Source organism: Mastacembelus armatus, unplaced genomic scaffold (genome assembly GCF_900324485.2).
Source record: "Mastacembelus armatus unplaced genomic scaffold, fMasArm1.2, whole genome shotgun sequence".
In the NCBI taxonomy this organism is placed as follows: domain Eukaryota; kingdom Metazoa; phylum Chordata; class Actinopteri; order Synbranchiformes; family Mastacembelidae; genus Mastacembelus; species Mastacembelus armatus.
The window spans coordinates 537,269-561,239 of NW_022872898.1; the positions used below are offsets into that span (position 1 = coordinate 537,269).

Below are 23,971 nucleotides of genomic sequence, written 5' to 3' on the forward strand. Positions count from 1 at the left end.
CATCTTTGTCTGTAGTTGGTAATTAAGAAATGACTGGCTGTATAATGTCCATGCTTTTACACATGGGGACTACCCAAACCACCCCCCCCCACCCCCTCACCCTCACCCCCCCACTCTGGGCATAGGTGACCATAGCAAATACATACAAGCAATAGCATATGAGTGTCTTGGTGGTTAATTAAGAATGACTGGTGCCAATGTCCACTGCTGTTCACATGTGGGACCACTCTTACCACCCTCCCCACCCCCCACCCCCCACCCTCACCCCCACTCTGGGCAATAGGTCACCATGCAAGCTCAACACCAAAACAATAGCAGCTGTCTGTGGTTGGTAATTAAGAATGACGGCTGCCAAATGTCCACTGCTGTTTACCACTTGGTGACCCCACTCAGTACCACCCCCCCCACCCTCACCCTCACCCCCACTCTGGGCATAGGTCACCATAGCAACAGCTCAACAAAGCAATAAGCATAGCAAGCTGTCTGTGGTTGGTAATTAAGAATGACGGCTGCCAAATGTCCACTGCTGTTACACCTGGGATAACTCAATACCAACCCCCCTCCCCACCCTCACCCTCACCCCCACTCTGGGCATAGGTACCATAGCAAATACATACAAGCATAGCAGCATTGCATCTGTCTGTGGTTGTATTAAGAATGACTGGCTGCCAAATTTACTGCTTTTCACTGGTGACCACCAGTACCCCCCCCCCCACCCTCACCCTCACCCCCACTCTGGGCATAGGTCACCATAGCAACAGCACAACAAAAGCAATAGCAGCATAGCATCTGTCTGTGTTGGTAATTAAGATGACTGGCTGTAAATGTCACTGCTTTTACACATGGGATAACTCAATACCACCCCCCCCCACCCTCACCCTCCCCCCCACTCTGGGCATAGGTGACCACTAGCAAATATATACAAGCAATAGCAGCATATGACGTGTCTGGGGTTGGTAATTAAGATGACTGCTGCAAATGTCCACTGCTGTTTCACTGGTGACCACTCGTACCACCCTCCCCACCCCCCACCCCCCACCCTCACCCCCACTCTGGGCATAGGTCACCATAGCAACAACTCAACACAAAACAAATAGCAGCTGTCTGTGGTTGGTAATTAAGAATGACAGGCTGCCAAATGTCCACTGCTGTTACACTTGGTGACCACTCAGTACCACCCCCCCCCCCCTCCACCCTCACCCCCACTCTGGGCATAGGTCACCCTAGCAAACAGCTCAACACAAAGCAATTGAGTAGCAAGCTGTCTGTGGTTGGTAATTAAGAATGACGGGCTGCCAAATGTCCACTGCTGTTACACTTGGTGACAACCAGTACCCACCCCCCACCCCCACTCTGCGTTAGGTCACCATAGCAAACGCTCAAGTCTACAAACAAGTTAGTCATTATACGTACATATTAACATTTTTGTAATTATAAGGAATATTCAAAATAAAGTTTAGGTTCTTGTACAAGGTCCCAGAGTTCCTCCAGCACCTCGTCCTTTCAAAATAAAAGCCCCCGAAATAGCATTTTCTCAAGAATAGCCCTGAAACAGCAACTCAATATTAAAATGGACGTTACCTATTGGCATACAGCTTCAGGTACCAAGTGAGGCCATTTTCCATGTCAGCCATGGTTTCTGACATGGTGTGAGACTTTCACATAAAGTCTACCGTTATTTATAGTAAGTTACATTTTGTAATAGTAAGGAATATTCAAAATAAAGTCCAGATTCTTGTACACAGGTCCCAGAGTCTCCTGCCGCACTTTGCCTTTCAAAATAAAAGCCCCGAAATAGCATTTTCTCAATAGAAAAAGCCCTGAAACAGCAACTCAATATAAAAATGGACGTTACCTATTCGCATACAGCTTCAGGTACCAAGTGAGGCCATTTCTTTGTCAGCCATGGTTTCTGACATGGTGAGACTTTCACAATAAAGTCTACAGTTTTTATAGTAAGTATTACATTTTTGTAATAGTAAGGAATATTCAAAATAAAGTCCAGATTCTTGTATAAGGTCCAAGAGTGTCCTGCAGCATTTGTCCTTTCAAAAAAAGCCCCGAAATAGCATTTTCTCAATAAAAAAGCCCTGAAACAGCAACTCAATATTAAAACGGACGGTTTATTGGCATACAGCTTCGGGCACCAGGTGAGGCCATTTTTCTTGTCAGCCATGTTTTTGACATGTCAGACTTTCACAATAAAAGTCTACAGTTTTTATAGGAAGATATCACATTTTTGTAAATTGTTAGAATATTCAAAATAAAGTCCAGATTCTTGTACAAGGTTCCCAAGAGTCTCCTGCACACTTTGTCCTTTCAAAATAAAGCCCCGAATAGCATTTTCTCAATAAAAAAGCCCTGAAACAGCAACTCAATATTAAAAAGGACGTTGGTTATTGGCCTACAGCTTCGGTACCACGGTGAGGCCATTTTCTTTGTCAGCCATGGTTTTTGACATGGTCAGACTTTCACAATAAAAGTCTACAGTTATTTATAGAAGAATATCAACATTTTTGTAAAATATGAGGAACGTGATGAGCACTACACTACAGAAACTGACACACTCAGAAGCAAACAATATAACGTGCAGTATTGCAGAGATGCTTTACAGTATTATCACCAATTCTGTGCAATCACCTTTCTCTTGTAGGTGCTGGTGGGGTCCCTTCTTTGCTTTTCGTATGTCTTCCAAGAGAGAGATTATTTTCTCATGATACTCTGTTGTGTTTAAAACCACTGTGCATCTCCCTTTGTCTGCTGGCAGGATGGTAATAGTCTCGTCCTTAGACAGGGAAGACATGGTCCTGCTCTCCTTGGTGGTGAGGTTGGGTGGTGGTGGCTTAGAACCTTGAGTGCTGCAATGACTTTTAGTCAGAGTTCCTCTGCTTCTGTGTTAGATAGGTCATTGTTGCAAATGGCAGATTCTGTGGCTTTAATAAAATCCACAACCGGAATATGTTTAGGCATGACTGCAAAGTTAAGTCCATTGGCTAGGACATCTCTCTGCTTGTGAGAGTTGCTTGTCTGAAAGGTTCTTAACTCATTTGTCCTTTGTGGCCTGAGTGGTTGTCCCATTTTCATTAGTTCTCTTTCCAGTTGTTAGGGTAGGGGAGCTCAGTGCACCGATGGTCCTCGGACAGTCTAGGCCTATAGCAGCATAACTAAGGGATGGTTCAGGGTTGTCTGAAGCCAGCCATAACTATATGCATTGTCAAAAAGGAAGGTTTTAAGTCTAGCCTTAAAAGTACAGAGAGTGTCTGCCTCCTGAACCCAGGCTGGGAGCTGGTTCCACAAGAGAGGAGCTTGATAACTAAAGGCTCTGCCTCCCATTCTGCTTTTGGAAACTCTAGGAACCACAAGTAGACCTGCACACTGAGAGCGAAGTGGTCTATTGGGATAATATGGTACTATGAGGTCTTTAAGATATGAAGGAGCTTGATTATGAAGGGATTTGTATGTGAGAAGAAGGATTTTAAATTCTATTCTATATTTTACAGGGAGCCAATAAAGAGAAGCCAATATAGGAGAAATATGATCTCTCTTGCTAGTTCCTGTCAGGACTCTGGCTGTGGCATTCTGGATTAACTGGAGGCTTTTTATGGAGATATTGGGACATCCAGATATTAATGAGTTACAGTAATCTAGCCTTGAGGTAACAAATGCGTGGACTAGTTTTTCTGCATCATTTTGAGACAGGATGTTCCTAATTTTGGCAATGATGCGCAGGTGAAAAAATGCGGTTCTAGATATTTGTTTTATGTGTGAGTTAAAGGACATGTCCTGGTCAAAAATAACTCCAAGGTTTTTTACAGTAGTGTTGGAGGCCAGGGCTATGCCATCTAGAGTAGCTATAATTTTAGAAAAGTTATTTCTGAGATTTTTTGGCCCATATACAATGACTTCTGTTTTCTCTGAGTTTAAAAGTAAAAGGTTACTGGTCACCCAGGCCTTCATGTCAGTTAGACAGGCTTGAAGTCTGGTTAACTGGTTTGTGTTAACAGGTTTAATAGATAGATACAACTGAGTGTCATCTGCATAGCTATGGTAATTAATAGCGTGCTTTCTAATGACGTAGCCTAAAGGAAGCATGTACAGGGTGAACAGAATCGGTCCTAGCACAGAGCCTTGTGGAACTCCATAACTAACTTTTGTTCATGTGGAAGGTTCATCATGGACATGAACAAACTGGAATCTGTCTGATAAATAGGATTGGAATCATTGTAACGCTGTTCCTCTGGTACCAGTCACATGCTTCAGTCTCTGCAATAAGATGTTGTGGTCAATGGTGTCGAATGCAGCACTAAGGTCTAGGAGGACAAGTATAGAAACAAGTCTATTATCTGAGGCTAAGACAAGATCATTGTTAACTTTTAACAGTGCTGTTTCTGTACTATGGTGTGCTCTAAATCCTGATTGAAAATCTTCAAATAGTTCATTCCTGTGTAAGTGGTCTGATAGCTGCTTGGCGACAGCTTTTTCAAGTATTTTAGAAATAAATGGCAGGTTGGATATTGGTCTATAATTAGAAAAGACTCCTGGATCAAGACTAGGCTTTTTGAGTAAAGGTTTGATTACTGCAGTCTTAAAAGGCCTGTGGTACGTAGCCTGATACTAGAGATAAATTTACCAAGTCTAATAAAGATGAGTTAATTAATGGCAGGGTGTCTTTAAGCAGTCTAGTCGGGATGGGGTCTAAGAGACATGTTGATGATGTCGCTGAAGCAACTACTGATGTAAGTTCAGAGAGATCGATGGGAGAGAAGCAGTCTAAACATAACTGAGGTCCTACAGATGATTCAAGAGCTACTGTAGTAGAAGATTCATTTATTGCAGGTATAGGAAGGATCTGATGAATTTTATCTCTAATAGTTGTGATTTTATTTGTAAAGAAATTCAGAAATTCATTACTGCTGAGAGCTAAGGGAACACTCGGCATAGATGTAAATAAAGATGGAATCATTTTCTTAAATTTATCAACAGCGTTGTCGGATAAACATTTGCTGTAGTGGAATTTTCTTCCAAACGCTGCATGATCCATCATTTAAATTTATCATTTATCATTCAAAAGTTATTAAAGAATGATCTGACAAAACAGGATTTTGGGGAAAAACTATTAGATGTTCAACTTCGATGCCATAGGTCAGAACAAGATCAAGGGTGTGACTGAAACGGTGGGTTTATTAACATTTTGAATGAAACCAGTTGAATCTAATATAGAATTAAATCCAATGCTGAGGCTGTTATTTTCAACATCTACATGAATGTTAAAATCTCCCACTATAATGACTTTATCTGAACTAAGCACTAAATCAGACAGGAAGTCTGGGAATTCAGTTAAAAACTCTGAGTAAGGAACAGGTGGACGGTACACAATGACAATTAGAAGTGGTTTTTGTGTTTTCCAGTTTGTATGCGAGAGACTAAGAGTGAGGCTCTCAAATGAGTTATAATTGTTCTGAGAATTAAAGTTTAATAATAAGTTTGAGTGGAAGATTGCAGCTTCTCCTCCACCTCGACCTGTGCTTCGAGGAACATGATCATTTTTATGACTGAGGGGGGTTGATTCATTCAGATTGACATGTTCATCCTGCTGTAACCAGGTTTCAGTAAAATAAAGTAGGTCAATTTGGTGATCAGTTATCAAATCATTTACTAACAGAGATTTAGATGAAAGAGACCTGATATTTAATAATCAACATTTGACAGTTCTGTTTTTCTTTTCAATAAGAGGAGTGGTCTTAATTTTTATTAAGTTTTTATGAATAACTCCTCTTCTGTTAACTTTTGATTTATTTGATTTAATGATGTTCGAGGGGCCGACACAGTCTCTATGTGGTTTGAGGGGGGCGGCGGCTCTAAGGAAACTGCAGAGAGGCGTTTTAGACTGAGTCTCTGCGTCCCGGTCCCCACTCTGGATTGTCAGGCTTTAGGTTAGCAATTAAACTCGGCCAAATTTCTAGAGATGAGAGCCGCACCACTCAAACACTAAATATTAACAAGACCTGTGTGAGATTTCAGGTGTCAGTTGAGGTGTGGGTTCAAATCCCACCACTGCCATTATGCTGTCCTAGTTCTTCCAGCATTAGTGTGTGCTTTAAGACAATGACGCCAACTTGAATTCAGCAGAAACATGTTTGAAGCTCCAAAGCAAAAAAATCCAAACAGCAATCTTAACATGCTGGACCATTCGGTTGATGTGTCCATCTTCTGCTACTGCTGGAAAGTGTAAGATACTTGCTCAGTAGAGCTGCATTATGTATGTAGTCATACTTCTGTATGATGGGCTTCATGTACAACAAATCCCAACAACAAATTGTGTCGGTCAAGATGGCGACCGACACAATCAGTGAGGCACCTACAACGCTATCAACACCAAGAACAACAACAACAACGCCAACACTACCTGACAATACCAACTCGGACAATGCCAATCTACTACTCCGCCTAACAAACAATGAAATCACCAAATTAAAGCAGGAAATACGCCGCCTCTCTCACGATCTCCAACAGAAAGACTCCATACTGACTAGCTTCAGGGACATTGCCCTCGAGCAGTCGAGGAAGATCTCCACACTTACCTTCACTCTCCAGGACACTGCCCCATGGGACCCGTCAACCTGTCCACGACCCTCCTCCTCTTCTACACCATGTCTTCGGTCCTCCTGGACCGAGGTTGCGGTTCGTGAGCGGAAAAAATATCACCACGGGTCTCCGCGTCCCTCCCTAGACCTCTCCAATCGATTTGCACCTCTGTCTTCTGCCACTCCGGACCTACATACTGTCTCATCTGCCAATCACTTACCGGATCGTTCCGCTCCGGTATCCCAACAACACCCGTCACCCGCCAATGTCGTTCGGCGCCGTCACCTGCTCTCGCTCCCCTCTGACGACACCCGCTGCCCCCGCCTTAGTCCAAGTTCTCCTCGCAAAGCCCGTTGCCCCGGCGGAAAACAGTCTCCATCCCGCTCAGCTACTACATCCGTGCGCCGTAGGATCCTTCGCGAGGCCGTGCTCAGGCACACTCACGGGCTCCCTAGCTACGGACCAACCGAACTGCCGCCTCCATCTTCCACCTCAGCACCTGATATCACCGCCCCGCCTCCCCGCCAGTCAGCAAGACGACACGACTCAAACGGCCAACTACTGGCATCTTCTCCACGCCCCCTTTTCCCCCCAACCACGTTAAGCATCGGAGACTCAATTATAAGGAATGTACGCTTTTTCAACGCCACTACTCACTGTTTCCCTGGAGCTACGACCTCAGACATCTTGGCCATGCTTCCTGGATTACTGCCAACACTTCCGTCTTCCATCATTAGAATGATTGTTCATATCGGAACTTGTGACACGTCACTCCACCAGTCTGAACTAACTAAAAAGGATTTTCTCTCTCTCCTCCACCTCCTAAGCAACTGTGGTAAGACTATTTTCATGTCTGGTCCCATCCCCCACGTTTGGAAGAGGCTCTGGCCGCTTCAGCAGAATCCTCAGTCTCAACACCTGGCTCAAGTCTGTCTCCCTGTCCTACAATCTCCAATTCATCGACAACTTCAACCTCTTCTGGAACCGACCTGCCTTCTTTGCAGGAGATGGTCTGCATCCCAACCGCCTGGGCTCCCATATACTTTCCACCAACATTCAACATGCAGTTCACTGTACCCCACACACTAACACTAGACAACCTGTCCATTCTGTCCCACAAGCCTGACTACCTGACTCCATACTACCAATCCCCTCCATCTGGTCATCCTCCCGACCTCAGCCGAGGAAACCTGGTATACGCCTGATCAACCACTCTGTTCTAGCTAACATCCCCAGACACATGGACTCTACACCTTTCCATAACACTCATTTTGGGCTACTTAACGTTCGCTCCCTCTCTCAAAAAGCATCCCTCATCTTTGACATTATTCTTAAACACAATCTCGACATCCTGTGCTTAACTGAAACCTGGCAGCAGCCCAACGACTTCACTGAACTTAATCAATCTATTCCTCCTGGTTTCACATATCTCACCCATCCACGCTTCTCGGGACGCGGTGGCGGCCTCGCCATACTGTTCAACCTTAAATACAAAATATCCATCCACCCCACTGTCACCTTTCAGTCCTTTGAAGCTCTCATAGCACGTATTCACGGTCACACACCAACCTTCTTGGCCACTATCTACCGCCCACCAAAACCTAACCCGACCTTCCTGGATGAACTGTCTGACCTCTTAGCTAACCTCATCTCTCTGTCAGCCAACATAATTCTTCTTGGTGATTTTAACATCCACTTCGACAATCCCAACAACACCACAACAAAAGACTTCATTTCCTGTCTGGACAGCTTTGGGCTCCAACAATACATCACCTTCCCAACACATTCTCTAGGCCACACCCTCGACTTAGTCTGCTGCTCTGGCGTCACAGCTCAGTCATGTTCTACCCTCGACACCTCCTTCTCCGACCACAAACTAGTCTGCTTTAACTCCAAACTACCTATCTTCAAAACCCACCTCTCCCGCACCATCACCTTCCGTAACTTAAAGAACATCGACCTCCCCTCCTTCACTGCTGCTCTCAACAACCTTTCATGTTCTAATTATACACCGTCCCTCTCCAACATGTTATCCAATTTCAACCGTGAGCTACGAAATCTACTCGACACCTTCGCCCCACTCAAAACTAGATCTGTATCCTTTACGCACTCTGCTCCATGGTACACCCCCGAACTCCGCCTCCTCAAAACCCAAGCCCGTCGCCTTGAACGTCTCTTCAAAAGAACCGGTTCATCCACCCACAAGAATGCAGCTGTATGGTCTCAAGAAATCTCTCTGGTCTCCTTTCTAGAATGGCGCCTGTTAGGTGGCAGCCTGCTACAGCAGCTCCTCTGTTTGTTTTTTGTTTTTTGCAAGTTTTTTACTGAATTATCATCTGTACATTATTCATCTCTATTGTCTACACAACCATACTCTACCTGCACTTGGTACTTAATGCTTCTTTGCACTTCTGGTTGGATGTCCACTGCATTTCATTGGCTCTGTACCTGTATTTTGCTAAATGACAATAAAGTGTTATGACCCCAGGTCAGTGTGTGTGCAAAAGAGACAGAAACCATATAAGACAGAGAGAGAGAGACACATCTGCTGTAAAAATCAATCAGAGGAAATAACAGCACTGTTGCAGCAACTTACAGACTTTCCTTTAAGTCCAAATCTGTTAGTAGTTCATTTCACTATTCAGTTTGGTAGTTCATGCATGGCATAGTTTTCCAGGTAATGTGTTAATTTCACAGGTTGATGAGTGTAAATGATTTGAAAAGAAGCCTCTGTGTATATACTACGTGGACATTCAGTGTGTAACAGTCAGTCTCTGTTGTTGCTGAAGGAGCTACCTGGCCTGGATGACTGTTGCGTTGCTGTTGTTGAGTTAGTCTGTTGCTGTTTCTGTCTACAAAGATGTAAAAAAAAAACTATATTATATAAATATTTTAGTATTAATACAAAATATTAAAGTGGTCACATCTGAGTCTGGCAGCCAAAAAAGAGCTCCAGCAGATCCTTGTGACCCTGGTTCAGGAATAAGTGGGTATAGAAGATGGATGGGTCACATCAATGTAACAGGAATATATTGCATTGTGAATATTGTATTTTATTAATACTGTATATTAATATTGTAATAATATTGCATATGATTCCACTTTAATTACTTTTATTTGGGTGTGTTTGGGCAGCCCCTCTCAGTAGCTGGTAGTGGTAAGTGCCCAGCGCACAGTGAGCATGTTGACATTTCATGGTCAGATCAGGCGTCATGATGTGAAGACATCAGCTTGTAGGAGGAGCAGAGGCATTGGTGATGAAATGGAAGCGTTCCTGCGTGCCATGTGCGAGATCTGGCTTTGATTCTCGGACAGTGCAGAAGTGGTTTTAAATTGCCATGTGTCAGCACTTAGTTGTTACAGCTTTCTAGGCTGCTGTGCCGGGGACTTGGATGTTTGGACCATTCTGCGTGTTCTCCTGATCTAAGTTCAGTTGAGAATGTTTGGGCATTGATGGCAGGAGAAATTTACAAAAACAGATGCCAGTTCCAGAACGGTGGGGCTCCTTACTACTGACTTTTTTTTTCACTTAGTTCTGTCTTAGGGTTTTTTTTTTTTGGGCTATGGTCTTAAACTTTTGATCAGCTGATGAACAACCTGTTTAAATGCAATTTTCAATAAATTGTCTACTCTCTGATTTTGTCTCTTGCTCCTGTTTGTTCTTTCAGCATTTTGAAGTTAGGTTATCGTTCAGTGTAGTGCTGAGTGTCAACTGCTTGGCCATAGAAGCTACTACTACAAATTTGGCCTTGTTATCCATTTTTGCAGTGGTAATGTACTTGCAATGCTTGGGACTCAAACCCAGTGCAAGTGTTTGGAAGGCAGCTATGCTCACCACTACACCAGCATCACTGATGCACAAGGATGTTGTAATCAAGATTATGATTTATAAGGTGAAAGTGATGAAGTAAAATTCAGATTCCATCCATGAAGGCATTTGAGCAGACAGTTCAGATTTTAATCTACCTTTCTGTTTGTCCAGAACCTGCTCATTGATTCATGGTTTAGTACACCAAAAAAACTGACCATGTAGCCTAATGGACAAGGCGTCTGACTTCGGATCAGAAAATTGCGGGTTCGAGTCCCTTCGTGGTTGGAGTTTAATTCTAGCTGAATGTGTTGGAGTTTGGTCTACAGGAAGCTGACCACTAAGGGTGCTTTACCCATGTTCTTTGAGTTCCAGGGCCAGTTTTCTACTTATGTTTATAACATCTTAAGTCATTTTTGATCCTCCACTCTGCCCTCTGTTGCTCCTGGAAATAGGGGTAGGGCACAGAGACGATTGCATTCTACAATTACATTTCACACTTTAGACTTTTGTCAGATGCATTTCAATTCTAAAGTTACAGATGTTTCAAAACAATGACCAGTATGGGGGCTGGAACCCATGACCTTGGTGTTGTCCAATCTATGTCAAGCAGTTAATATTTCTGTCTTTCTGTCTTAAGCAGGTAATTAAATTGATCATAGTTACAGTGCAGAGCTCAGTTTAACCTGAATTATGTTCATATAGTGTAGTATTAGTATTAGTATTGATAAAAAACATTTAAGTGGTCACATCTGACTCAGTGTAACAGGGTTAATAATGTATGTGATTCCACTTGTCATTAAATTAATTTGGTTATATTTGGGCACATCCTCTTGGTAGCTGGCATAGTCAACATGCTTCCATTTCATGAGACTGGCATGATGTGGGTCACCAGTATCTGCACTCTGTTCTTGATAAGATGGTTTAAAGCAGTTTGACACAAAGTTCTCTTTTGAGAGACACTTTAAAGCAGATCTGGCTTGTCAGGAGTGGGATAAGGACCTGAATGCAGCGCCTTAGACCGCTCAGCCATCCTGACTGTTACTATACCTGAAATACACAAATTTTGAATGACAACATATTCACTAGCGTATCAACACTGCTGCACGTGTCATGGCCCCTTGAAAACTGATCTCTGCTGAAGACATTCCAGACTAATTCAGTGACATGGAGATGTTTGATCCAGGGAGGACACTGGACAAACTGCTCTCTATCAAATGTAGAAGACCAGGTGTCAAGCTTCGGAGACATCAGTTTCTAGGCGAGCCAGATGCATTGGTGGTTCAATGGAAGAATTTTTGTCTGCCACGTGGGAGGTCTGGGTTGGATTCCCAGCCAATGGATAAACATCTGTAAATTACCATGTTGTAGTACTTTTCCAACTTTCAAGGCTGGTGCAGGGGCCGTCTGTGTGTAAGGCAAACATGTTGACATCTACACTACAGGAACACAACTGTATGTTTTCAAGAAATCTCTCAGTGCTCCTTTATGATTTCCTAAAGATGACACACAGTTGGATCATTTGAGTTTAGATTCTCCAAATAAAGTGTCTTATGGGCTTAGTGTATAATGTTGCATTTCCCAGTGCCATGTTCTAAGTCTGAAGGTTGTGTCAGTTTCTGTAGTGTAGTGATCATCACGTTCACCTCACACATGAAAGGTCCCTGGTTGGAAACCAGGCAAAAACAGAGCTCTTGCCTTGACTGTTGAATATCACTTATGGAAAACTCAGCCTGAGCTTACCAAAGGTAGCTATGACGCAATCTCTGTGTAGCTGCATCTGATAATGTACACGTCATATCGTTCATTTCTCTCTGCTGTGTACTGTACTTACTGTTGCAACAATACAATTTCCCCATTGTGGGACAAATAAAGGTTTTCTTATTCTTATTCTTATTACTTGTAAGTGGGGGTAGGATCTCCGTTACCCCCATCCCTGAAGTGAGGACCATCAGTGCCTGATAGCCTGCCACTCTTTTAGCCTCGTCATCTGCTCTTTGATTCCCCAGAGCCACTCTAGTCTCAGCCCTGTCATGTCATGTCCTATACATTTGATGATGGCCACCGCTTGTGGTCCCTTCAGCACTTCTGCCAATTCTCTCATTTCTTCCTCATGTTTGATGGGCTGTTGGGAAGCTGTCTGAAATCCTGCGCAGACCCACTGCCTAAGCTCTGTCTGAGCTGCTCCTACCACATAGGCTGAGTCTGTGTAGATGTTAATTCTTCTCCCTTTTCCCCATTTAAGCGCTTCTATCACTGCTTGTAGCTCAGCTAACTGAGCCGATGGTTTCTCCCTAAGCCTTTCTGCCTTAAGCACCTCAAATCTCTCTTCTGTTTCCCTGATCACTGCATATCCTGCTTTCAGTCCCTTGGTGGGATGCCTGTAATAGCATCCATCTGTAAACACTGTCTCTGCTTCCCCCTCTAGCTCTATACTGCTAAGATCTGGCCTGGTCTTAGTGTCCATACTTATCCTCTCCTCACACCTGTGTGGCTCACCCTCCATCATCTGCTCTGCCATGTTGATGCCTTCGTATGTGTATGTGATGTGTGGGCTGACTAAAATTTTTCGCTATCCTACTCTGTCTCAAAGACGTCATAGTGAAGGCGGCCGAATTAACGAATGAGTCCACACTGTGTCGTTAAGACGGTGAGCGCATGTCCCATTACGATGTACAGTTTTTTGGATGACCTTTGCCACTCCTGCTGCACAGTGGATGTCGTTTTTCCATGTTGTCAAGCAAAATACCGCTGTACATAAGTACTTTCCTACTCCTCCTTTGTTTCTGAAACAGGACACTGTTTAGGGTGCGATCAGAGAGATCCAGGGCTTCCAGGACGAGAACAGGGAGAATAGACCACCCCCTTTGGGAGTTTCAGGTAGTAGTAAACCCCAATATATATCCGCCCCAGGGTGCGGTGCCTGTGTGGCCCTGTTTTCCACTAGTAGCCACTGTCCATCACTCATCAGTCCGTTCACAAAGCAGTTATGCGAATCACCAATGGTAAAGGTCAATATCACTCCCTCCGGGGAGCACAGGTCTGATGCTCCCATCTTAATAAGTAAGTCTCTTCCCAGCAGGTTAATAGGGGAGTGCTCAGAACAGACGAACTGATATGTGAGAGTCTGTGTCAACACGAAGTGGAACAATGAGTGGTAGTTTTGTTGTTATCCCAGACAAACCTCCTAGCTCAACAGCTTGTGATGACATATCCGTAGCCTCCACCGTGGTGGTTAAGGTGGAGTAGGTGGCCCCTGTGTCCACCAAAAAGGGCAGCTGTTTGTTTTTGACCTGGATTGTGATCATTGGGTCTGCCCTCCCAATGTCAGGTCCTCTCTGTGGGCCTCGTCAATACAGGTTCTCCTCCTCTTGGAAGAGGGGATATTGTCCTGCTGGACCAGGTGGTGCCATAGCCGGGTTGGGAGCCTGATGTGCACCTCTGGGTGGGCCTCCCCGCCCACGGCGCCTGTTTCCTCTCTGATGGCCGCCAGGAGGTCGTTGATAGTACATGGGACACTCTCTGACCAGGTGTTCTGGTTGGCCACAGCCGGTGGTGGTGTGGTGAGGGAACCCAAGGAGGCACTGGGAACAGGTCAGGATTGTCACTGGCCTTTAGAGCAGGTTGTTGTACTGACTGCTTGGTCCTTTTGTCTTTCTGTTTCTCCTGATTAACCTCCTGCCTGGCTTTTCCCAGCTGTAGCTTTAAAAGTTGCTTTTTAAGGTCCTCAACCTTTAAATTCTCTTGCTCCTCCTTATCCTATGCGCTTTGCAGGTGATGGAGGAAGTGCCTCTCCCATACAGCTGAGTCACTCCCCGGTATATCAGGATTACCAGCCATGCTGTCCCTCACGGACTTGGGGGCCCCTCCCATCACAGCCTTCCGGAAGAGTTCCTCCTGCATCTTATCAGAGTGGGGATGGACTCCGGCGGAGTTAGCCCATTCCTCCTTACACCGAGAGGCTGGCCTCTCTCCGGCCTTAGGGGCAAATGTGAAGAGGTGTGCGGCCCCAGCCGGGGCCGGGAACTTTGCACATATTGCTTTTCCAATTGGAGTGGCAAGCTCAGTGAATGGGGTGTGATCTGGCAGCTGTGTGCATCTAGCACTTTCTTCAATTTGATTTACGTCCCAAACCGAGAGTATCTGTCCCATCAGCGCTCTAGAGTCGCCTAAGGCCACCTTTTGTCCCTGCGTGAGCTGCTCAAATTTATTTAACCACTTACCTCCTCCCTCTGCAGTGTGTGGGAGTTTCTCCACTACTCCATCCATGTCTGCAAATGACCATGGTCTGTACTGGTGTCTGCCCCGTTTCACCAGAAGGGGCGCTTGGGCAGGGTTGGGTATAGGCAAACCTCCATTTTCTCTTTGTCCTTTACACACTTACCTGCATCCCTCTCATCATGTAGTGCAGTCCGGGCCTGCATCGCTCTCACAGGCAGTGCCATGTTATGCACCGTCAGTCTGTGAGCTTCTTTTTCCTCCACTTCCTTTTTCCATTTCCTCCTCACCATCATCCCAATGATGTATCTCTTCTTCATTTCTTCCACTTCCTTCAATGCTTTCTGATCCTCCTGCATCAGGAGAGCAGCCAGATCCTCCGTGTCCCCTTCATGCAATCCATACTTACTAATCACTTCCTCAAATTTCTGCTGATACTTACCTTTCTGCTTTTTCCGTTCTTGTTCAGGAATACCACTCATTAATTGATTACGTGCCTCTACCCATTGCCACATAAGAGTGACGGGCCATCCCCCTTCTCCACCACATTCTCTCAAACGCTCATCATCCATTATATACAGCAGTGGCAGCCAACCAGTTTGTATGGAGTACACCGGAGCAACTGGTCCAACTGAGTACTACTTCTGTGCTGATATATGCTTGGTACTGTCACACTCAATACACTTGACCATTGCTTTACAATCCTTTGCAATATGTTGGACAGATCCACAGCACCGATAGCAAATGTGATGCTCTTTGAGATAAGCCTTACATTCTTCAATTGGTTTGTCTCTGAACAGTTTACATTTCTTAAGTGGGTGTGGCTTCTTATGGATTGGGCACTGACGATCTGGTTCCTCCATTTTCTTTGAGCCTGGACTAAATTGTGGAGAGTTAGCTGCAATGTCTGTTTTGTGTGCTGACACAGTGGCTTTGCGGTTATATGGTGGGGGATTCTCTGTGCGTAAAGTTACGTGACTGCTGGCATTGGATATGAAGCTTGGGTCATTTTTCATTTTTGCTTGCTGTTGGACAAACTGCCTGAAAACAGAGAAGGGAGGAAACGGCACACAATGCGTTTCTTTGTATTGTGTTCCTACTACTGTCCATCTCTCCTGTAGGTTGAAAGGAAGTTTTTCGACAATTTGTCTCACTCCCCGTGCTGTGTCCAAGTAAGTGAGCCCTGGTAAGGTGCCATCTTGTTTAGCACACTCTAGCTCCAATAGGATGAACCTCTGCTTCCTCATAGGCTGAAGCTTCTGCTACAGCTGCAGCTGCTACTTTCTGGAACTGTAGAAGATGGATACTTGCCTCTAAATCGGCCTTTTATTTAAGCATGTTTGCTTCCAATTCTGCCTTCTGCTTCATCATATCAGCTTCTTTTTCAGCAAAGACTAATTGAGCTTGTGCAGCTTTTGCTTTGGCATAGGCTTTTGTGGCTGAAGAAGTTGTTGATGATGACTGTTGAAAGCGTCTTGTTGCTCTAGATGAGTGTGACCTGGCGTCGAATGGTTGTGAAGATTGCTGCATTGTTGTTGGTTGATCTGTAATCTCCAGTTGTTGTTCCTCACTTGCTTTGCTTTTCTGTTCAGCAGTGTACTCTCGAAGATAACTTTTCCCTGAGCGTAGACTCATGTGTGCTACTGTTCCTTCGTGTTGCTTGAGCCCGCTGTGCAAATGTCTTTTTACTGTGCTGCCCTCACAACACGTTCCCTATGTTGTTAGACAGCCAGCGAACAAAAAGAAAAGAAGATTCCACACAAGGCATGCGTTTCTTGCTTCTATTGAAGTCTGTTCTCGATTCTTTTTTATTATTGTAACTGAAACAAACAGACCAAAGAGAAAAAACACATCACCAACCGAAATAAGCGGCCTTTATGCTACATTAGCTTAGCTAACTTAGCCAACATACCGAATGCAAGCTTAAGCAAAACTTAAAACGAGAATACTTCTACCATTAATACAGTGCTTTGAAACACCCCAATACTCACAAAGACAAAGATTCTCCCAGGCACAAGATTTGTGAAGTACAAAGCACATGAGCCGCTTAAACTTCTCTTTTCCTTTGCCGAGAAGTCTGCTAGCTTCGTCGAAGATCCCTAACATGGTGTGAGCACTCACTCTATCACATCCACAATCTTCCGAAAAAATGTCATAAACAGACCTCTCACTCTGACAAGTTCTTTTTGTTTGTTCTTTACTACCAACATTTTTAAACCGATCCCAACATGAATTCACCCATATATGCAATTATTTGTCTTTAACCCAAAGACATTACAACAATCATCCAGATTTGCAGCTAATTTTGTATTTTACAAAACAGCATGACAAGCCCCACCCCCACAACTCAAATGAGGAGCAGAGTGGCACACCGGAAGCGTGCTGGGTCCATATCCCATAGGTCGATGGATAGAAACCATCCTCTGCTACACCTCAGTTTTGCAAGGCAGTTGGTCAATGGTGCTGCACATGTCTACTTTGCACTTGTTAATTATCATGGGCCCTTCATCTTCTCTGGTGGTTCCATGAAACTAAACAAGCGTATTATTCACTATACGTGCATTATGAATTAATCTTGAAACTGTCCATCCATCCATCCATTTTCTATAACTGCTTATTCCTTAACCAGGATCACAGGGATCTGCTGAACCCTATCCCAGCTCTCTTTTGGGTGGAAGGAATGTTGACGCTGTAATACTTGAATATTCATTGTGTAGTTTGTGTCTTTGCCTTAACCTCATAACTATAATCACTGAAGACTAAATAACAGCTCTCTCAATGACAAAGGGAATCTAACCCACAATGTAGAGCACAATGGATTAGGAGTCCATCACCTTAACCACTTGGTCAGCTCATCAGAATGCACTCTATCACTTGAGGTAATTCTGCCACAAGGTATGAACACAGATACTTAGCTCAGCCTACAGATGGCCCAGAGTGTATACATGTGGTTCGTGGACTCTGATAGACCTGGGACTGTGCTCTTTATCCTAAAACAGTGAGCTATGTCGGACTCTTTTCCTGACTCTCTGGGTTTTTCAAACAGATCTGAAAATGTCCCACTGTGACTCAAATGTAAAACATCTTTGAAGCTCATGATGCTCATTAATTGAAGCTTCAACAGCAAAGTTAGAAAAATCAATGAGTGATGCAGCCTGTGACAGAACCAAACTTTTTTCTTACTTTAATATGATGATAGTTACTAATAGTTAGTCCAAGTAATACTGCATTTGTTAACTGGAGTTGAAGTTGACTGCTCATGGATCAATTAAACAAGAGATTCTGCTCTGACAAGTAAAAAGATAGACCCCCTGTTTAGACCAGTGTTCAAACAGGTAGCAAACAAAGTCTCTAATCACTTGCTTCACAGAGACAGTCCTGGAATCATTGTAAGAGATCTGGTTTTATTTCTTAAGCTCCACCCACCACCCCAGTTTACCCCATTCAGCATTCCAGCAATGTCTTCAGTAATTAAACACATCAAATGGAGCTACAAAGAGTGTGGGTCAAAGCTCAAGGTGAGTTTTCTGAGACTGAGATGCAACAGTGACCAAATATCTACCTGGTTTCTAACCAGGAACCTTTCGTGGGTGAGGCAAATGTAATGACGACTACACTGCAGAAACTTCTGATAACAGTTTTCATTTCATATTTACTATCGGAGTATATTTAGTAAATTCTTACAATGTTAAAGACGTGTAGGAGCAGCATTATAGTTTTCATTTACCTTGAATGAACCCAGAGAAAATTAATGATCAGGACTTTCCTTTTCATTTGCCTGAGGACATGAGTCTGGGAAATGCAACACTGTACTCTGAGCCCATAGGACACTTCTATTGGAGACGCTAAAATCAAGTGTTCCCAATGTGCACATTAGTTTGAGGAAATCATAAAGGAAACTTCCCATATTTAGTATATATGTAGTCAACAACTGTGTTTCTGTAGTGTAGTGGTTATCATGTTCGCCTCACACGTGGATGGACCACACAGGGAGATCCCAGTGGATTTTGAATTCATCACCTAAACCTTACCAAACATCACATCATTTAGAATGAAAACTTACTATGTGTTGTATGTCCTGCTTTGTGTAACAGAGACAATATGGTGAAGGGCACAAGCAGATATTTTGTACATGTAAACATTCCAGGATTTTTACAGAGACGTTTACTACAATCCCACCAACATTGGGCTCATCTGGGAATCGAAACCTGGACCTCACACCCAAAGCCACATTCATACCCCTGGAAAAATGAGCCAAGTGTTGACTTATTATTCTTCACATAACAGATCACAATTCCTCTGTTTTCCTCTTGTTTCTGTTTTTTTTTTTTTTGCAGTTGTATTTCATTTCAAAGTTATTTATAATCTCAATCTCAAATCTCAATCTCAAATGATTTATGAAGATTAGCAAAAGACATAGTGGTTTGACTATTACTGTCACCATGGAACCACCATATGAACATAATTCAAGTTAAACTGAGCTCTGTCCTATAACTGTGATTAGTTGTATGTCCTGCATAAAATCTAAATCCCAGTATTTCCTGTTTGACATAGATTTGTCTCAGAATAGTTCATGACTGACTGGTGACTGAATCAATGGCACAGACACTACATCATTTTGTACCTTTTTATTTTGGAACAAATTTTTAGAGATCGACTTTTACTGGAGAATTTAGTTTAGTGAACAGGAGCTGACAAACATGAATCCTTTATGAAACAGGAGAATGGCGCAAGGAGATAGGAAGGAAACAGAGACAGTCCTTCTAAACTTTCTAGGCTCAAGAGCTAAAATTAATTGTTCAGTGTGCAGATGATATCAGCATAAAAAGAAATGTTTCCCACAGGTCAGTCAGTAGAGCAGTCATCCATCTATTATCTATATCCACATATTCCTAACTAGGGTCACAGGGATCTTCTGGAGCTTATCCCAGCTCTCTTTGGGATAAAGGCAGGGGTACACCCTGGACAGGCCAGCACTCCATCGCAGGGCCACATAAAGTGGAACAACCTCACACTCCTATGGGCAATTTAGAGTCAACAATCAACCCGACATACATGTTTTGGACAGTGGGAGAAAACCAAAATACCCAGACATTTACGCTTAGGGCAAAACCATGATCTTCAGTATGAAAGCCCAGTATTTTTTGTTGTGGTTGTAATGAGTATGAATGATGCATAAAGTTCAAAGTTAATAACTGCATGGCCAGTATGGGGCTTGAACCCATGACATTGGCGTTATTAGCACCATGCTCTAACCATCTGAGCTAACTGGCCTGTGTATGAACATGCAGCACATTGAAAATTCCAAACAGGAAACATGGGATTAGTGATTTGTTGAAAAGCACAGAGAAAACGAGGTCAGAGGAGTAACACTCACTGAAGGTGCCTTTGGCGTTGTCCTCTACACATAACTCTCATCAGCTGCTCTCTGTGCTCTTCAGATAGTGTACCAGCTACTATGTACGAGAATCCACGGGTTATCACTATCGATGGTTATTACCAGCCATTCCAGAAACTGGGTACTCACTTCCCTGTCATTCCTCACAGCAGGCTGACCAGTAGACTCTGCTTGTAGTGGTCTACTACATCCCCCTCTGGCCCTGGATGGTGATGGGCTCCACAGGTGTCCTCCTCCTGAAGTTTATGATGAGCTCCTTCGTCCACGTTCAGGAGGTAAGGCTGAGACCACACCACAAAGTCTCTGATCAGTGTCCTGCACTCTGACTTCTTCCTCTGATATAAGCTTCTCTGAGGAGGCTGAGCAAGGCAAGAAGCACAGCTCACACTGCCCATTTTTTCAGACAGTAGGCATCAACTCAGCACATCAAATGGAGCTACAAAGAGGTCAAAGCTACCTGTGGTAAGCTCAGGCGGAGTTTTCTGAGACTGATATGCAACATTGAGTCATAAACTACGTTTCTGCCTTGTTTTGAACCGGGGAGCTTTCGCACGTGAGGCAAACGAGATGACTACTACACTACAGAAACTGACACAAGGGATGTATTAGCACCGCCTTTTTAAGGCTAAAGCACAATAGAGAAAATGCCTAAAGAAACTGGGATTGCTGCTCCCTTCAAAATACTGACCAAGTCGGGCCCTGTTTAGCTACTAAAATCAGACAAGACAAGGCTCTTGTAGGACGGTATGGCTGTGGGCCACAGACTTTGTGATGAATGCAGCATTTCTTGATGCTAACTGACACCACCGACCGGTTCATACTAGCTAGAATGTAAATGCTTTGATTTTTGCAATTTAGTATGGGTGTGACCTATCCTGGCCCGCCATACTAACTCTTTTTCTTTTCTATACAAAAGATTAGTCTGGAATCTCTTCAGTAGAGATCCGTTTCCAAGAGGTGGGCCAGTGGTTGCCGAGTAAACCAATCAGAAACAAAGAATATATAATTTGGAATACAAAGTCAGTGGACAACTGCAAGCAGCACTGTGAGACACCTGTTTTTATGACATGCTTTGTATTTTTTAAAACTACAAATAAACGGTGCACTTGTATCTGCATATCAATTTCTTCCTTCAAATACCTTTTTTGTGTAGAACACACCCTGACATTTTTGTGTCTGGGTATATTCTTCCAGGTTCGGTAACATGAAGGGAGAGCAGCAGGTTATCCAGCAATGTTTGGACTTACTCAGGGTTTCTGGTATCACCAAGCTGGTTTATGGTAACCATATGTTTTGTTCTGTGGTGAGGACAGCATAACATAAGACTCCCCATCAGGGAATCGAAACCGGGACTTCTGCGTGACAGGCAGAGATACTGTCCACTCTATCTATTAAACCTGTTAACACAAACCAGTTAACCAGACTTCAAGCATGCCATCCATCCATCCATTTTCTGTACCTGATTTTTCCTGAAAGCCAGGGTCACGGGGATCAGCTGGAGCCTATCCCAGCTCTCTCTCAGGTGAAAGACAGGGGTACACCCTGGACAGGTCACCAGTCCGTCGCAGTTCAAGCATGCCTAACTGACATAAAGGCCTGGATGACCAGTAACTTTCTACTTTTAAATTCAGAACCAGAAGTTATTGTATTTGGGCCTAAAAACCTCAGAAATAACTTTTCTAAAATTATAGCCCTGTTAGATGGCATAGCACTGGCCTCCAGCACTACTGTAAAAAACCTTGGAGTTATTTTTGACCAGGACATGTCCTTTAACTCACACATAAAACAAATCTCTAGAACTGCATTCTTTCACCTGCGCAACATTGCCAAAATTAGGAACATGCTGTCTCTAAATGATGCAGTAACTAGTCCATGCATTTGTTACCTCAAGGCTAGATTACTGTAACTCAATACTATCTGCATGTCCCAATATCTCCATAAAAAGCCTCCAGTTAATCCAGAATGCCGCAGCCAGAGTCCTGACAGGAACTAGCAAGAGAGATCATATTTCTCCTATACTGGTTTCTCTTCATTGGCTCCCTGTAAAATACAGAATAGAATTTAAAATCCTTCTTCTCACATACAAATCCCTTCATAATCAAGCTCGTTCATACCTTAAAGAACCCATAGTACCATATTATCCCAATAGACCACTTCGCTCTCAGAGTGCAGGTCTACTTGTGGTTCCCAGAGTTTCCAAAAGCAGAATGAGAGGCAGAGCCTTTAGTTATCAAGCTCCTCTCCTATGGAACCAGCTCCCAGCCTGGGTTCAGGAGGCAGACACTCTCTGTACTTTTAAGGCTAGACTTAAAACCTTCCTCTTTGACAAAGCATATAGTTAGGGCTGGCTTCAGGCAACCCTGAACCATCCCTTAGTTATGCTGCTATAGGCCTAGACTGCCCGAGGACCATTGGTGCACTGAGCTCCCCTACCCTAACCCCCCGCTCCTTTTTTTCCTTCCCCTCCCCTCTCTTCCTGTCTTCCCACCTCACATGTATATTCTACCATTGAATGTCACTAACCTTGTGCTCTCTCTCTCTCTCCTAGTTTGTGCTCTCTCCCTCTCTCTCTGTTCTCTCTCTGTACCTTCTGCAGGTGTCCCTGGTCCTGGAGCTGCATATCGCTGATGTGCGGTTACTGGTCCCACCAACCTGCAGTGTCTATTTGTTGTTTATTGTTGCTGTTCTCTTCTCTCTGCTTTATCCAGTCACCCCAACTGGTCGAGGCAGATGGCCGCCCAAACTGAGCCCGGTTCTGCTGGAGGATTTTTCTTCCGTTAAAGGGAGTTTTTCCTCTCCACTGTAGCCAAGTGCTTGCTCATAAGGGAATTGTTGGGTTTTTAGTTTTAGTTTTTGTGAAGTGCCTTGAGATGATTTTTATTGTGATTTGGCGCTATACAAATAAAATTTAATTGAATTGAATTGAAGAGGTGGTGGCTTGGGTGGGTGGCATCCAGAGTGATTTTCTGAGCTCTTTTTCTCTCTCTGGAGATGAACAGGTCTTGGAGGGTGGGTAGGGGAACACCGATAATCTTCTCAGCAGTCCGAACTGTCCTCTGAAGTCTTTGGGTGTCTGATTTAAAGGGGGGAGCTAAACCAGACAGTGATGGAGGAGCAAAGGACGGACTCGATGACCGCTGAGTAGAACTGGGTCAGCAGCGTCTCTGGAAGGTTGAACTTCCTCAGAGAAAGAGAACACCAGCAAGAACGATGGATAGAAAGAGATACATGCAGATAGAGAGTGGCAGAAACACAAATAAAAACAGAAAGAAGGAAAAAGAAAAGATAGACAAAGAAATGAAAAACAGAGGGACAGACAGTATAACAAATAACACACAATAATAGAGAGAGACACGACGACAGACATAGATAGACAGAAGACAGACAGAAACAATAACGAGAGAAAGAGAATTAGACAGAAAAAGAGAGCTACAGATACAGATAGTTATAAACAAACACAGACATCTAAGAATAGACAGAAACACAGAAAATGAAAGTCTCAAATACACTGAAAAACAGACAGAAAAGCAGAACAAAGATATATATTAATACATATCTTGTCAGTGAAGACAACATATTGATGTCTCATTAAATATGAAACATGCTCTGACAAGATCCTTTTACATTTGATTCTTCTAAGGACAGCAATGAGCAAAATCCAACATACCTGATGTAGACCTGTCCTCTCCTGGAAATGTCTCTGCTCCATCTACTCACGCAAACTCCGATCCAGGAGCTCATCTACAGGTAACTGCATCTTTCATGGAGGAAGGAGCCATGTTGACCAGTAAACAGTGTGTGCTTCACCTTTTCCAGTGCTCGTTCAGTGACAAAGGGATCGTCTTTGCTTATTTTGATGGCCACCTTTATGTTGGTGGCACTGTTGGCACAGTTGGCCAACTTTGCAAAGCTCCCCTTCCCCACAAAGGCCTGCAACCTCACATCAGGAGGCCAGCCAGGTC

General features: G+C 43.8%; 2 non-coding genes across 2 annotated transcripts; one reads left to right on the top strand and one right to left on the bottom strand.

Annotated features, from left to right (window-relative positions):
• Window positions 1-10,608: 10,608 nt before the first annotated feature.
• Window positions 10,609-10,681, top strand: trnar-ucg (transfer RNA arginine (anticodon UCG)). Its single transcript has one exon. It is a non-coding gene; the product is annotated as a tRNA-Arg (tRNA).
• Window positions 10,682-19,811: 9,130 nt separating this feature from the next.
• Window positions 19,812-19,885, bottom strand: trnai-aau (transfer RNA isoleucine (anticodon AAU)). The gene has a single exon. It is a non-coding gene; the product is annotated as a tRNA-Ile (tRNA).
• Between the last annotated feature and the right edge of the window lie 4,086 nt (window positions 19,886-23,971).